The sequence below is a fragment of the Monomorium pharaonis genome, chromosome 1, assembly GCF_013373865.1.
Source record: "Monomorium pharaonis isolate MP-MQ-018 chromosome 1, ASM1337386v2, whole genome shotgun sequence".
In the NCBI taxonomy this organism is placed as follows: domain Eukaryota; kingdom Metazoa; phylum Arthropoda; class Insecta; order Hymenoptera; family Formicidae; genus Monomorium; species Monomorium pharaonis.
In genome coordinates, this window is record NC_050467.1 from 38,792,496 (window position 1) to 38,807,686 (window position 15,191).

Below are 15,191 nucleotides of genomic sequence, written 5' to 3' on the forward strand. Positions count from 1 at the left end.
AATACGATAAGACAGAGAAAAGACATAGGAAAAGAGAGAAAGATAAAGGGAGAGACAGAGGGAAAAAGAAAAGAATGAAGCCACGGCAAGCACGTACAATGGATCATCATTTCGTGGTATAAGCGCAGCAGTTTTCTCGCTTGGCAGTGCTATATCATAGAAAAATGTCACTCGCACACACACAGCATTTCCTCTTAAAAAAAAATTACTCGTCCCATTTCAGACCATCGAAAATTTAATTAATAATCGCTTAATTAATTTGTGATAATACGTGTTTGAAAATGAACGCTTTAAATTAATTTTATAAACCAAATAACACGCAATAATAATAATATTTTACATATTATTTGATACTATTTGATATACTTTAATATTATTTGATACTTTTACAATAAAATTAATTTTAACAAATATTTCTCTCTCTCTCTCTCTCTCTCTCTCTTTCTCTCTCTTTTTCATTTCGCTAATATATTTTAAGAGTTTGAGAAGAAGTGTTATTACTCGGACAAGTAATATATGAACGATAAGTTCACTAAAAGATACCATGTCATCATGCCATAGCAACTAGAAGGATCTCCTTAAATCGAGTTCATAACGAAAAGAGAACGTGCTTTCGTTTTCGGCATCCGCAGTTACGACTGCAATGCAGACAAGGGAGAGGGTGGCATAGGGATATGATGTACAATAGGTCATCTTCTCGTACCGCGACCTACTAGTCTTCTCTCTGCTGCTCGCGAAACTGCGAAAAATAGCTCTCGCGTGCGCCCTGTGCTCGACACGAGGAAAGCTCTGCTCTGATAGGTGGCAATGACTTTCTCGAAATAGGACAGACTGATAGGGTGCGGAAAAGCTTTAAAAGGAATTGACATGGAAATTTTTTTTCCGTAGGAAATTATATGGAGAAACAGCCCACTATATAACTAAGCTCTATAACATTATCACTCAGTGCATACAACAAACATATAGGTTCATTATAATTTAATGTTATATTTGCGTGCGTTATGTATTTTATGTTTTATATTTTATCAGCGTTTGAGCATGTTTGTTATTCGTATCGTCACATGCATATATTTTTCTCTATAATTTATCTCTACAGTTTCTTTTCGCGAGATCAAACTCTCGTATATAAATATTACTACTTTGAAGGGGAAAATGGAATAAAAAATTTAGTTAAATACAGCAAATTGGTTAAACATTGCAATGTTTTTGAAAAATCGAAATATTAAACTAGAACTTTGTTTTTTACTAATTAATATTGATGACAAAGTTGAATTGATTCAATCAAGTCCGTAAATTAAAAATAATTTAATTAGAAGAGTTAATTTTGAAAAGTGCAAAAAAAATTAATCGAGACAGAATATATGTACCTTGATAACCGGTATAAACTTGTTGGCTATGAAACGTTACGAGCACGAGCAGGCAAATAGATGGATAAGACGACAGGCGTTTCATCATAGTATCGTGCGATCTTATCGCGACGTGTAACTGTCTCTGGCAGACCGGGAATGTCAATTCGATTGATAAAATTAAGGGGGCTAACTTGTTTGATGTAGGGCGTGTTATACATATATACACACGTTGTGGAGCGACATATCGATTTTGAAACAAAAGGGTCGACGACCACGCATTGCTTGTCAAATCAATCTATTTTTTCGTATATTTTTCTACACAGTCTGAATGTTGTCATATTTACACTTCCTGTTGCAAATTTCCTCGATATCGCAACGGGTTATAACGTCAACAGCACCGTTTGGAAATTTTAGTTTTAGTTCCACTTCAAAGTAGAATATATACTTCATTTATTAAATAAATTTATTATTTTCTTTTGCGTGAAATATTAAAATCATACTTAGAAACACAATATAATGTTTTTAATTTTAATTAGATCACAGAAAAATACAAGTTTAATAATAAATAAGTTATTCAACAAAATGTCCATTAGAAGATTTTAATTATATGTTTATCGATAAAATTATATAATTAGTCAGAATACAAGTTCTCTGTTGACATTTAATTTAATTCTCGTGTGCACATGTGCAAAGGGCGAATAAAGAAATTGTACTTTAATCGTGTGCAGTAAAGACCGTTCTTGGCCGTAGCGGTGACATATAATGGGGTCGTTCGATGCAATCTCCTTATCGTAAAGTTCGGATTAAAACGGGCAAAAAATACGGCTACGCTTGACCTGAAAACTTGGCCTTGCCGCGTAATTTCCGGAACGCGAAGTTTTTCCACGCGGGTTGCGAGCGATCTCGGAAAGGGACGCGATTACGCGGAAAAAAGTGTGCGATTAATTGAGCGAGCGGAAGCTCTCGATGGGAGGATTGCAGGTTGCTCGCTGTTTTGCGCTCGTGCAAAAATAGTGTTCATTAAAGCACCGCACGCACGATTGACCTCCACTGTATTCGTGTTCACGTGATTTTTATAAATGATTTTATTAACTTCTCCTCAATAAATAGCAAATTAATGAGAGACGCATTAATCATTTTATCACAAAACGTTTTACTTCCTTATTAAGAATAGAAGAAATTTTATAACTTAAGTGATAACATTAAATATTATGCTAGCGTAAATTGCCCAAATACTGAAAATCCAATACTTACTTAAATGCTTTTTTTAATTGAAGATTGAAGTTTTACTTTTAACGAAATATTATGACAATAGACTTGTTACAACTTTAAGAAAAATCTTAAAAATATCTATTACGGATGGTAATTTTAAATAATATTTTCAAAGCAACATTTTAAAAAAATATAAGTGATATCATGTGCGATCATTTTGAAACGTTTGTTGCCGGTTTTATCATTTTTGTTTACAGTATGGAAATATGAGCTCGCAGATGCGGAGCACAGGGCGTGTAAACGTGAGATCTTTTTTCATTTTTTCGAAATTCATCCGGAGGAAGTAACGAAGAGCTAGGCGGAGACGAAAGAAGAGGCTGCACGCGAAAGCTTCGCTATTTTTGTACGGAGCCTCCTCTCGTTTTACACGGACATAATGATCTTTTCGTCGGGAACAACCGCGAGTCGTTACGTACGGGGCACCTCGTTACCTGCGATCGCATCGGGTATACAATTGGTCGTTATTTTACAACATGTTCTCCCGATGCTCCCGTACATATCCTTCAATGAGGAAGGCACGGTTTCAAACGCGGGACTGAAAGGGCGTCTCTCTAACGTCGATTTTCTGAATCTACTGACAAGAAAACGAAGCTGGTGAAACGCGATGCACGTCTGCCACGTTTTGTCCCGAACTTTTTAGCCGTCCCGTGCTGACGATGCTTTAACGACCCGTTTCTTCAAGAACGATTCTTTACGAACGTGGTGTATCCTCGATCAGGATGTGGTCACTTGCTTCCGAATGCGGTGGTGCACCGAGCTGTCGGGATGTATCGCGACCGGTCTAAGCTTTACGGGATCCAAGAGAGTTTCCGTAGCATTTTTCAAAATAAGTTACCGCTGTGAGAAACAGAAGTACATCGCTCGCGCTCGAGATTTATGAGATTGTGCGTTGTCTATTATATTTTATTTTGTTCACGGAAAACTGCAATTTCTGTAACAATGAATGGTCCCTCAGTTTCTTTAGCTTCTGGCATAAAAGTATCTTTTATTCTGCGGAATAATCTTATATAACTATAACAATCATTTTCCGGATATTATATTTCGTTCTGTGATAAATGTATTCTGTACGACAGTGAATATTACAGTGAATAAAATTTTCACTAACAAAATATTATTTACATTATTATTTTGTGTAATTATAGAGTGTGTTTCGTCACCTATTTATAATGTTACAAATCTTCTCATCACCTGTTTGTTATATTATAAATTAGAGATGCGCTGTACTTCGAACGTTGAAGGAACAGTAGTGATGTAAATAGGATCATGTAATTTTGTTTGTTATTTACTTTCAAAGACGAAAATACTACCGTTGTTCGTCTGCGTAAAAAAATTGATCTATTCTATAAAGTTTCTATAGCGATACTTTCTTCTCGTAATACTGTTTTCCCTTTGCTTTTTAAAATGTTTAGCGCGCATAAACTTCCGGACATGTCTCGAAGAAAAAGATTTGATTGCGCGCTCGAGTCATTCATGCAGCGCCTTCTTTACTACTTCGTCGTGGAAAGCGCGCGTTCTCTCTCGTGGTGGTATCGAGAAAAAAGGAGTGCTATAACCCGCTTGAGATATTGCCAGCAATTCGTACGAAGTGCACGAGGGCGCTCTTCTGCTACGCGTACAACTGCCCACGTCTCGTAAAAACTTTTCATCAGCTAAAATTTGAGCGCTCTTAACCGTTAAGACTGGGCAACTTTGACTCCTCGCAGATTTTTATATGTTGATCCTTTAAACGGAATTTTGATAGACTAAGACATAAAAAAACAAGGTTTCTCTGTGGTTCACATGCTATTTTAAAGTTAAATCGTATGTTTCGAAAAAATAACGAAATATCTGCGTTTGTTATTACAGTATTACATATTGATAAAATGAATACAGAGAAAAATAATAAATTCGATCCATTGTTAATAAGGGTAATTATTGCATACATAAATCTTACTTAATTTATATACCAAAGGGATACAAAAATTGAATTAATTTTTCTTTTTACAAAGTTCGACTCATTTTTATGTACAGACATTAAATTTTCCCGGTGTGTACTTATGTGTATTATAATAAAGGAACAGGAGCAAGATAACAGATGACTTAATCAGAAGAATCTTCGTAAAGTAATAATTACGGCAATTTAAAAGGCGGGGTATTTAAGGAAGATACATTTGTCGCGGAAATTCGCTACGGTCCCTCCCTTTCGCCCGAGTCGCTCCCCCAGTATCTACTTCCTCCGCGAGTAATTCCGGACCGTCGTCGTTGCGGAATCGCGCGATTCTCGCGCGACGACGACGTTCGTTGCCTGCCGTCACCCGACTCGACGGCGGGATACTGCCGTCGACTTTGTAACGTCGCATCGGAATTAGAGGCATATTTCGCCCGCGGGCGCTGGACCGGCTGACGGTGTTTTAATTAAGAAGGGGAGTCCGGGCGAGAGCTGTGCGAGGAGGGAATATTTCTTCACGAGCCATTGCAGTCACTCTTCTCCGCCCTCGAGACTCGTAGGAGAGGAGACGGACTCCCTCGGAGATAAAATTGTCAAGCGACGCGACCAGGGGATGAAGGGGAGGAGGGGAGAAAGAGCGAAAGGCACTTTAAACGCCCGCGGCGGAGGCGACGCGACTCCCCGTTGTATTTAGCGCACGTACGAACTCTTTGTTTCCTCGAGAGTTGGGTCATTCGTTTGTTCGTAACGCGCCTTGTAGCGCTCGGCCGTGCCCGGTGTACGTAGGTACGCGGTACCACCGAACGGAAGCAGCGCGGCGGGATACCGCAGCGAAACGACCCTTTAATTCCGCACGTTTGGGCGATACGTATGCCGGCGCTCTTCTTTTTCACGCTATAATGCCCCCGCGCGCACGAACAAGAACTTAAGATGACCATCGTGACGTGTGATCACCGCGGCAATTTTAATTCCATTATGATGTTGGACGCGCAGTAGAGATGAAAAACTACCGATAGTCTAATGACTAATTTGGAGTACCAACATTACAATTTTCCCAAGGGGATAATTTATCCTTCTCCGTTACTAGATGTCCATTTCGGATTTTGCAATCCGGATTAACTCGACGATAGACTGAGACAAGAAGAATCTTGATGAGATATTGTTTCGTTAATGACTCTAAATAAGTCGAAACGTTCGTTTTGTAATTAATGAAGTTATGCCTCTGTAATTTATTTTGCTAATCGCACTGTTTCCCTATTTTTTCCTCTCTTTGAAATTTTATATTTAAAAATTTGCATCGTATATCTGTACGCAACAAAGAACTAATCGAGGCTTGCGAAAATCTCTATTTGAAATGCAAAAAATTTCATTCGATAGTTGCTTTTCAAATGGCATAGAAAAATAAAAGCCGCGGAATGACGTTGTCTGGAACGTATGCAAATACCGGGCAGAATCAGCGGCCATATCAACAGCCGACTTATTATATTCCGAATAATAATAAGGTTGCATTCGCGCGCTTGACAACCGCCGCAAGTGCCGTTAGCAATTCAAACTATCGTTTGGACTTCGTGTTTTCCCCGGGTTCCGGACGAACTAGAAGAAACGTCGCGGACGGGCTGGAGTTTTGGTAGCGATCCGCATACCCGCGAGCTCTCCGGTGACGTTTCATATTTAAAACATATTCGGGGCGGACTCCACGGCTGCCGGATGAGCAGCGCGGCAGAAGGAGCTACATCCGGAGGTGGAGGACCGCGAGGGACGCGGAAAACATTTCTGCAGCAGCAGGAGTGAATTTAGGTTTCTCGCCGCCCTGGGGTATGCTGATTTTGCTGTTTTTCTCAATTTCATGTGCATACCAGTGATACCGGCATAAAATACATGGACCATCACATATTCAACATTTTTGTATTTTTGCGAAATCCAACTTCGAGATCCCGATGTCATAAGCTGGTACCTTGTCCAGAGTCGCGTTTATAAAATTTGTGTCTAAGGCATACGGTCTTCGAACACCCTAATCTAGCTCCTTGTTTTCTTTACTGGATAAATAATTGATAATTAAGTGACATTTTTATATTTATTAAATTACTAAAACATTTAGAATTTCTTTAGAAAATTGGAAACAGAATAAATAATAAAAATACAACATTTTTTTAATAAAAAGCATTCCTGTAAAACGTTAAAAGCTTATAAGTAACCACGTTACTGATCTTATCAAATTCATTTTCCAGTCTTCCAGTAAATCGTGTGTTCTGAGCTATAAATCTTTTTTTCAGAAGCATTTGCGAAAAGTCACTTTTCCAGTGTGTACATAAGATTTCAGTGATATCAAAATTAATTAACATTTACATATGTACGTAGGAATATCTGAACAACGAAAAAACTAGGTATCTTTGTTTTTACGACGTGGAAAGCTGCGTCAATTATGTATATAGCGAAAAATTGATGGGTACTTTGATATAAATTCGGAAAACTCTAAGAACAGCATTTTTCACAGCGAGGACAGAGGAGAAATTTCGCTATGTCAGACATCCATCTGCCAGGAAAGGAATTGTGAGACCGGCTGCTATTATCATAAACCACGATTTTCTCCGGGATTTAGATTTTATGAAGATTGAATTAAATCTCTCACTCTAGAAAAAATACGAGGCACATCTCTTCTCTTTCGGGAAAAGAAATCGCGGAGGTTCCAGTTCTGTGGCTTTTCGTTCGACACGGCGGGAGAATTTATTGAAAATTGCATCGTCGGCGTTAAAGCGGCGCTTTATCCACGATTCAATGAATTTCCGGCGTTCGTCGAGTCGCATTACGCTGGCCGTTACCTGGAATTAAACAAAACTAAACGAAAGCGACGCTCGATAATTTCACTGGATTTGCATAGATTCTGCCGTTGTTCCTGTTTTACTTTAATTTTTTATCCTGCATACGGAACTGCGCGAAAACGACGTTGTGGAAAATTTTAAGACGTGACACGCAGAAATGAGAATCTGTTCGCGATTGGATATCAAAGTTATAACATTATGGACCAGAACTTATGAGCGTTAAGCTCGATTAACGGCAGCGATATTTTACAGATCTTTCGAACAGATTATTAGGATACGTGCCCAAGTGAGGATTTGCCGTAATTCTACCTACCGTTCCTCACGTAGTTATATATTACAAAATCCAATGTATGCACAACCCAGGAAAAAAATGTTTATATCAAAGATCAAATTATAGATCAAATTATATCAGAGCAGGTCTGATTTTATTAATTAGTTTATAAAATTAAATCTGCTGATATAATTTTTTGATCTACTTTTATATGAAGTATTCTTTCCCTGGAATTTTATTTTATTGCAAATATTACTAAAAAAATTCTTAATTTTCGCGCAACCACAAAAATAATATACTACTTGGATTATTTTTGTGCATTATTCTTCATTGTCATTAATATTTAAACATAATCAATTTAAACTAACATAAAACATTTTATTAACGTTTATAAAATCACTTGATATTGTGCGCTATCTTTATTATTAAGAGATTTTAATTATAATTTTTATTGAAGAATCTTTTTCAGCTTTATTAAACTTAGGAGAATTCTTTTTAAATTTACAATCAAATCGCTTTGATAAGGAGATCTGTGTGTGCGGACGCAAATATATTCGACGCTGTGGATGAAGTAAGAGTGGCGTATAAAGAAGGAGTGATTGCAATGGCATCTGCCGCGAGATCAATTGGACCGAATCCTCGCTGGGCTTCATCGACGGGCAAGCGAGTGCACGCGCTCACGTAACTGCCACATGCAACGCGAGTCCGTCAAAATGCGGAACAATCGCGGCCAATTGTTCGCGATAGCAGCTGTGGCTATATCGTAACAAACGATACTCGCAAAAATTTATTATGAGAGCAAACATCTCGCGCGCCGGGACGCGACAAATGTAAATCTGTGCCGTCAGCTGCAGATGCAATCCACCCGGCTGCGCACCCAGCCCGTCCCGGCCAATCGTCGCGCCGTGTCTATGTATCGGATGTAGAGGAGCGTATCAAATAGCCAAGTTCACCAACGATGCGCAACAACGGCGCGATTTAATATTGTATGCCACGGGAGTCCGTTTCTTGGTCGGGCACGTTCATCTTGAATGCTTCTTTCATACGGAGTCCGAATACCGGCTTATGTTTCCGTTATCCTTTCCGTAAAGCGGTGCTCGATATTAAAACTGTATATAAAGCTTCAAAAGCATATTTTAAAGCTTTAAAGGCGTCTACAGCACTGATAGAGAAATTTTTGCAAAAGCAAATCTATTGTACGTGATATTACATGTATTGTAATTTTATATAATAATAAATATATTTATGGATAATGTATTAATGTGTAATTTATTTTTTAATCAAGAGAAATTCATTTTCATACTTTGAACAACGATTATTTTAGACATACGAGAAGATATTTGATGTATCTTTCCCTGGAGCACTGTTCTCTCTCTATTTTCGATCAAATGATCCGAACATCAAACTGTTGTTGAAGTAAATATCTAGACTATTGTTGGCTCGTTTAAAATCGTCGAATTTATCGGTGTACGCACCGATGATATTATAACATGCATGATGATCCTATCGAGTCGTGGTTTACGCGCATTTGCATTACGCGCTGCTTGGTGTGAAGTAAAGCCGCGCGAATATTCGGTCGGATGCGAAAGCTCGTGCATGTTGCTGGGCAAATTAATTCGCGAACGATCGCGAACTACTTGCTGCAAAACGTCAATGATGTAATGCGTTGGGCTATTACTCATATTGTGCTTATTCATTATTAATGACAATATCGATAACAGTCTAATTATGCAAGCTAAATAATCAGGTGATACGCCGCCGCGTGTCTTGTTTATTGCGCGTTGTATTAAATATAATTATAATTTATTATAAAATAAATCTCCCTTGTGTGTATTTTCAAATATGCGAAAAGTGTACTTTTATTTAAATATATTACTCGTTCGGAATATGTAGCTTAGTTAATTCGTAAATTTTTTAATATCTTCTGAATGTATAAGAAAAGCTTAATAAAATATAATTTGCGTTATATTAATATAATAATAGTTTATTACAAACATTGTTTTTGTCAAAGAAAAATTATTAATACGAGTACGCTGAATTAATTTTATTAATATATAAGATATAACATACATTAAAATGTACATTAAAAATTAAAATATATATAATATACAAATGAGCGAATTAATATATAACATATATAATTCACTCTCTGTTGCACATGCGGCTGAATTTAATAACTTATTATCTGCTTACAATAATTCATTATTATCCATTATATTTAAAAATATAGACAATTTATCTTTGAAATCTATTAATCTATTACGAATTATCATAATTATTATAATATCAAAAACTTTATAGGGATTTTATGATCGCGCTTTAGTTTACTAGCTAACGGATTTTTTGAGGCACGGAAAAACTACACACGCCGCTGATACACACACGCATATTTTTGGCAGTTTATTTGCACGCAGTTATGCGGAAGACATCTGATTCACATCGCGTGGTATGCTACGCTGTAGCCCGCGAATTTTTTAACTTTGCCTTTGTCAGAATGTTTCATATCGAAAGCACCGTCGTTGCGCAGTGCAGTTTCATTGTCTATCAAAATGGACAATTAACTCCGGCATTCACCGCCAGTTGAATGCAGTTGTTCTAGTCATGCAAAAAGTAGGGCACGGTTGTCATTATCACGGCCATTTCCAATGCAATCGTTACTTCATGAAATTTCGGCCGCGATTCATATTCCACTATAGTAAAACAGTTTTAATTAATTACAATTTTAAGATGGAGTATCCTGTCAGAACAGAGAGATTACGATCTTTCTAAATAATTAGGACAATTAGTCGCCGAGTTTTTAAAATGTGTTTGTTATTTGTTCTTTTTTTTTTGTCGGAAGTTTCGAGTCAGAAGTTAGCCATGGGTAATCCGGAACGAATTTCTAATGAACTGCGGCGACTCCGCTAATTATCGCGTGCCTCATTCGACTTCGTTACCAGCGCGAAATGCGCGTATGCTGCAACTGCAAAATTAGCAACGCGAAATGCGACCACAGCCTGCGTTTTTATTATGTTTTTTTTTTACAAAATGGCCGAAAACGAGTCATGCCCGACGCGCGCTTCATTAATTAGTCATTTTTCACTAATTTCGCCCAAAACGAGACCCTGACGTTGAAACGGTACGTTGTGCGCGACCGGATTTTTTTTTTTTTTTTATTCATTTCAAACGGCAAATTTCCGTTAGTAATATGCATACAGTTTCGATTAGAATTAAATAAAGTAAAAGCGTTGAGTTTATCGATATAATTATGCTAAAATAAAATATTTTTTCTTACCATCGTTGAAAATATTATGATATCCAATTTGAAATATGTTTAACGCAAAGCGTGCGTGCAACGTGTACTATCTGTTAATCTACATCGGTATATTATGCATGAAAGAATGGCTATTTAAATTATAAGACGATAAATGATGCAAAATTCGTCGCCTAATAACCCACATCGAGAAAGACAGAGAAATCGAGCGTAAAGAAAAGGAAAGAAGGAACATCGTCCTACATTTCGCGGACACCTCGCGATATCGAGTTGAGATATCGGATTAATCGAAGCGGGTGGAAATTTAATTAGGTAAGGATTCCGGCGTTTTATCGTATTACGCGGAATTTCGAGAGCGCAACTGTTCAAGGGATCAAATGTCTCCGACGTAATGGAGAGGCTCCTCTTCCATTAGGCAAACCGGACGTTGATTCAAGTTGTTCTTTTTCTATGCGGGACACGGGGTTCTATTGTGGGCCACCAAACGCGATGAGAGGGAAGGTTTCCCGGTCGGCAACCGTGTACGTGGAGAAGGGAGGAGGTGGACGAAGGGACGGATAAAGGCGGACGACACAATTTCGCAGGAAATAGCTCCATTTCACTGAGATTTGTACCGCCATTAAAGTTTGTCCGACTCGCCGTAAGAAGTTCGAGTAGTATTTCCGCGTCCACTTTTCGACTAAACCGGGAGTCAAGTTTTGCTCGCTACCGAAATCCAAACAGCTTTCGATGTCAAGGGAGAAATTTCATGTCGTAGCTATACGATAACTTGCCTAGCCTAATAAATAAATTGAACGGGAATGTGCCTTTTTTACATCTCTCTTACGTCGTGCCTGTAAACAGTTTTACAGCTTACATCAAAGCGAAAACACAATAATTTTTTTTATATGTGCTTAGATGTACCAGAGCATTTATACTGATATATATCCTGTCGCGTTGCTATCCTGTAGTTGCCGTAGTATATTGTATCCCCGCTCAGCTTTTTTTTTATTTATCAGCAACGCGCGACACTGATGGATGACCACGAATATATACGATCTCCGTTCGTAAAGAATTAATGCTCTTCTGTTCTCTTCAAATTACACAATACTATATATTCATTGTCTGTCCCTTAATATCGCTATTTATATTACCTGTAAACTAATCTTCCGGGAATGTTGGGCGCTATGGAATTTACCGCAATCGGCGATAGATGTAACGTAGTTTGGAAATAGCTCATTCACAATCGAGAGGGGGATATCGATTTCCTCAGTCAACCGAAACGAACGCTCGGTAGGGATTACAAATGCCGGTGGCGCATTAAATTCGTGTCGCAATGGTGCCGCAGTAAACTTGATTAGATTGTAATCCTGACGTTTCAACGCGCGATGCCCGATTATTAAACTTTGCTACGTTATATGTACCTGGCATTAAACCCGTCGTAAAAGAACGTAATGATTGTCGATTAAACTCATTAACAACCTACATATGTGCATCGCATTATGGAACCGTAATCAGAAAATAATGGGTTCTCGAGTTTCCTGTAAACATATGGTTTCGACGGAAAAACTTTATCGGGCGTAATACGAAGTTACGGCCGCGTATTAATATTGTCATTCGTTCACGGACTCTCGCGCGAGATCGTACAGGTGAAATTAAGCTACTATGACGCATTACGGCGGAATATCGCGCTGAACATCCTCGTTACCCATCGAAAGCTTAATCACTGCAGCGACGAAAAGTTTCTATTTTTCTTTTAGCCGTAGCTTTTTGCACATTTCGCATAGAAATATCTTTTTTTTTTCTGACCGGCCTCGCATCCACCCGCAACCAGAAGCGTACACGTTTCAAAGTGAATGCGATATGCACGAAATGGCGCTTATAAATAAAAGAATTCCGTATCATATCACTCGTCGTTTTTCCTACGATTCAATTCGCCGTGTCGCCACGTCGGAACGCGAACGGAAGGAAAGCTCTCCCGTGTCTACCTCGCGGGATTCCTTTATCCTACATTCCGCAGAATATCATACCGCACTCGGTAAATTGCGTGACATCTGTAGACAGCTCTCGCAATGTCTGTGCGGTGTGAATGCACCGAAACTTTCGCGTGCGCAATCTCCTATCTGGCGATAGTAAAATTTTTTGTAGTTAAAATTTTTTTTTTGCAAAGTCATCGCACGGGATTTCTAGTTTATCGTACAGTCGATTTCCCGTTTTATCTTGAACTAACTAAATTCGCGTCGGGGGACTTAACTAATAATCCGAACGTAGAAAAAACGTAATTAATCACGAGTAGTCGCGCGACTCTCGGTGTCACTATCGAAAATCTCTTATCACAAAATACGAAGCGTTATATTCAAGTGGCCAGCAGCGGTGCGATGATCTTGAACGCCGCACAGATTCGTTTCGCTCGCGCGTTTTTCCACGTTGCAAAAAAAGTCACCCCTCGAATAACACGCGGGCCGAATGCATGCGGTGACATGCGTAGCGCGCTCCTATTGTTGTATCGTCCACTATTTCTTTTCATCGTGCATGGGAGCTGTTTGCGTGGTGGTCGGCTGTAGAGTTCAGTATCGCGGTAAGTGATTGATGTTGAAGGCGTTTCGCGTGTACCAAAGTGAAAGAAAACGAGAGAAGAGAGAGAGAGAAAGAGAGAAAGCACAGCATTGCGGGTAATTACCTGGTCGGTAAACGCTATGTAAACACTATGCCACACCACCGTTTTCTCTCATCTGTTTCGTACTCTCCTCTGGCACCTAGCACTGCCTGCAACCCCTCTTCCCTCCTCAATCTCCCCTTTATCCATCTATCCATCTCCTTCACTGTCTCTATACAATACGGTATGTGTATGCGTTCCTTGTATATCCCCGCTCGCAAGCTCGACGAATTTCACCGCCTGCATTCCGTTTACCTTGTCTGTTTATTGCATTATGTCCCGAGATACACGACTTGTGGCGCGCGAGGACGGCCGCGGAGAGGATGGGGCACTGGTTTCCTTCGACAAGAGGTGTACTTGAAGCAGGGTGGATTACCGTATTTACTTCCCGTTGCTTTTACGAATGGCTTACGTAACGATTGTACAGACGATTCTTTTTTCATTTTGTGATTCTGCCTTCCTATTTCAAGTAAGGTAGTTGATCTGAATCTACTTAATTTATTTTGTTTTTTATCAACTTTATTTGATAAATAAAAAAAAATAGAAGCATTATAGAATTTAAAAAAATTTTATAATGCTCTATTTAATAATGCTTTTAAAAAGAGTTGTAAAACTATATTTTATAAAATTTTTTAAAAATAAAATAGATAAAGTGAGCCTTATATTTATTCAGCATTTTATTTGTTGCATGTTACAAAAATGCTAAATTAATTTTTCTCTATATTATTTCAATGAATCGTTCGGATCACGTAATTATTATTCATAGAACATTCGCACGACTTAAAGCCATTTCAATTTTTTATCTGCTATTTGTGTGGCTTAACTATAAACACAGCGATTATACAGTGATTTCATGCCTGCAAGCAAGGTGCCAAATGATTCTGATAAAATGGTGATGTTTTACCGAGCTTTATACACCGCGTGATAGCTTCTTTCACACGTTCGACGTATGTCATGTGTCGGATCGTCGGGCACCGGCGTACTGTTGACGTTTCAAATAACTGACTTCAAAGTGATTCTCATTCGGTGCATCAAATCACCGCGTCCCGCCCACCGATATTTCACGGCGCTATCCGTTGCAAGTATCAAACGACGGGCATAATTGCACTCGAATGTCGTTCGCCGGCTAACACGCAGGCGTTCATTAAAATGCCATAATGTCGTCGATCGTGTACGACGTGTGGAGTGTAGACTAGCTGAGCCAGAGAGTCGGACAGTCCCGTATTTTAACCGATCCCTTGTCGACAACGTAACAACGGGCGTTTCGTATAGGGCCGAGCTGCTTTAAAGGGATTCAGCGGGCTTGCAGCGGGCGGTTAATCCTCGTACAGTGGTTGCGCGAATGCGAATTCAAATGCGTTCGTTAGTTATTACATATTAGCGATCGCCAGATTAACGTGACCGAATGAGCGGCGACGATCCATTCAATTAGCGCATCCGTCGGCTCGTATGATTAATAGTGTAGCAAATGTGTTTATAAGCGATTGCACCGGATACGCCACAAGCATGCCGGCGTCGTTGCACCCGAGAAATATTGCGACGCATGAACGACGTGGGTGAGACTCGATCGATTTGTTTTTTTTTTTTCACCATCCCTGAGAAAGGCAATGAACCGTTCGCTGTACTTGGCTAATTTGTGCGACAGCAATTAAGCGAGAAACATCA

The 15,191-nt window shown here is 39.0% G+C and overlaps 1 protein-coding gene across 1 annotated transcript in view; it reads right to left on the reverse strand.

The window, feature by feature from the left end:
* The window catches only part of LOC105837738 (A disintegrin and metalloproteinase with thrombospondin motifs 7), a 118,314-nt gene that overhangs the window by 77,912 nt on the left and 25,211 nt on the right, over positions 1 to 15,191 (reverse strand). The gene's annotated exons all lie outside the window — the stretch shown is intronic.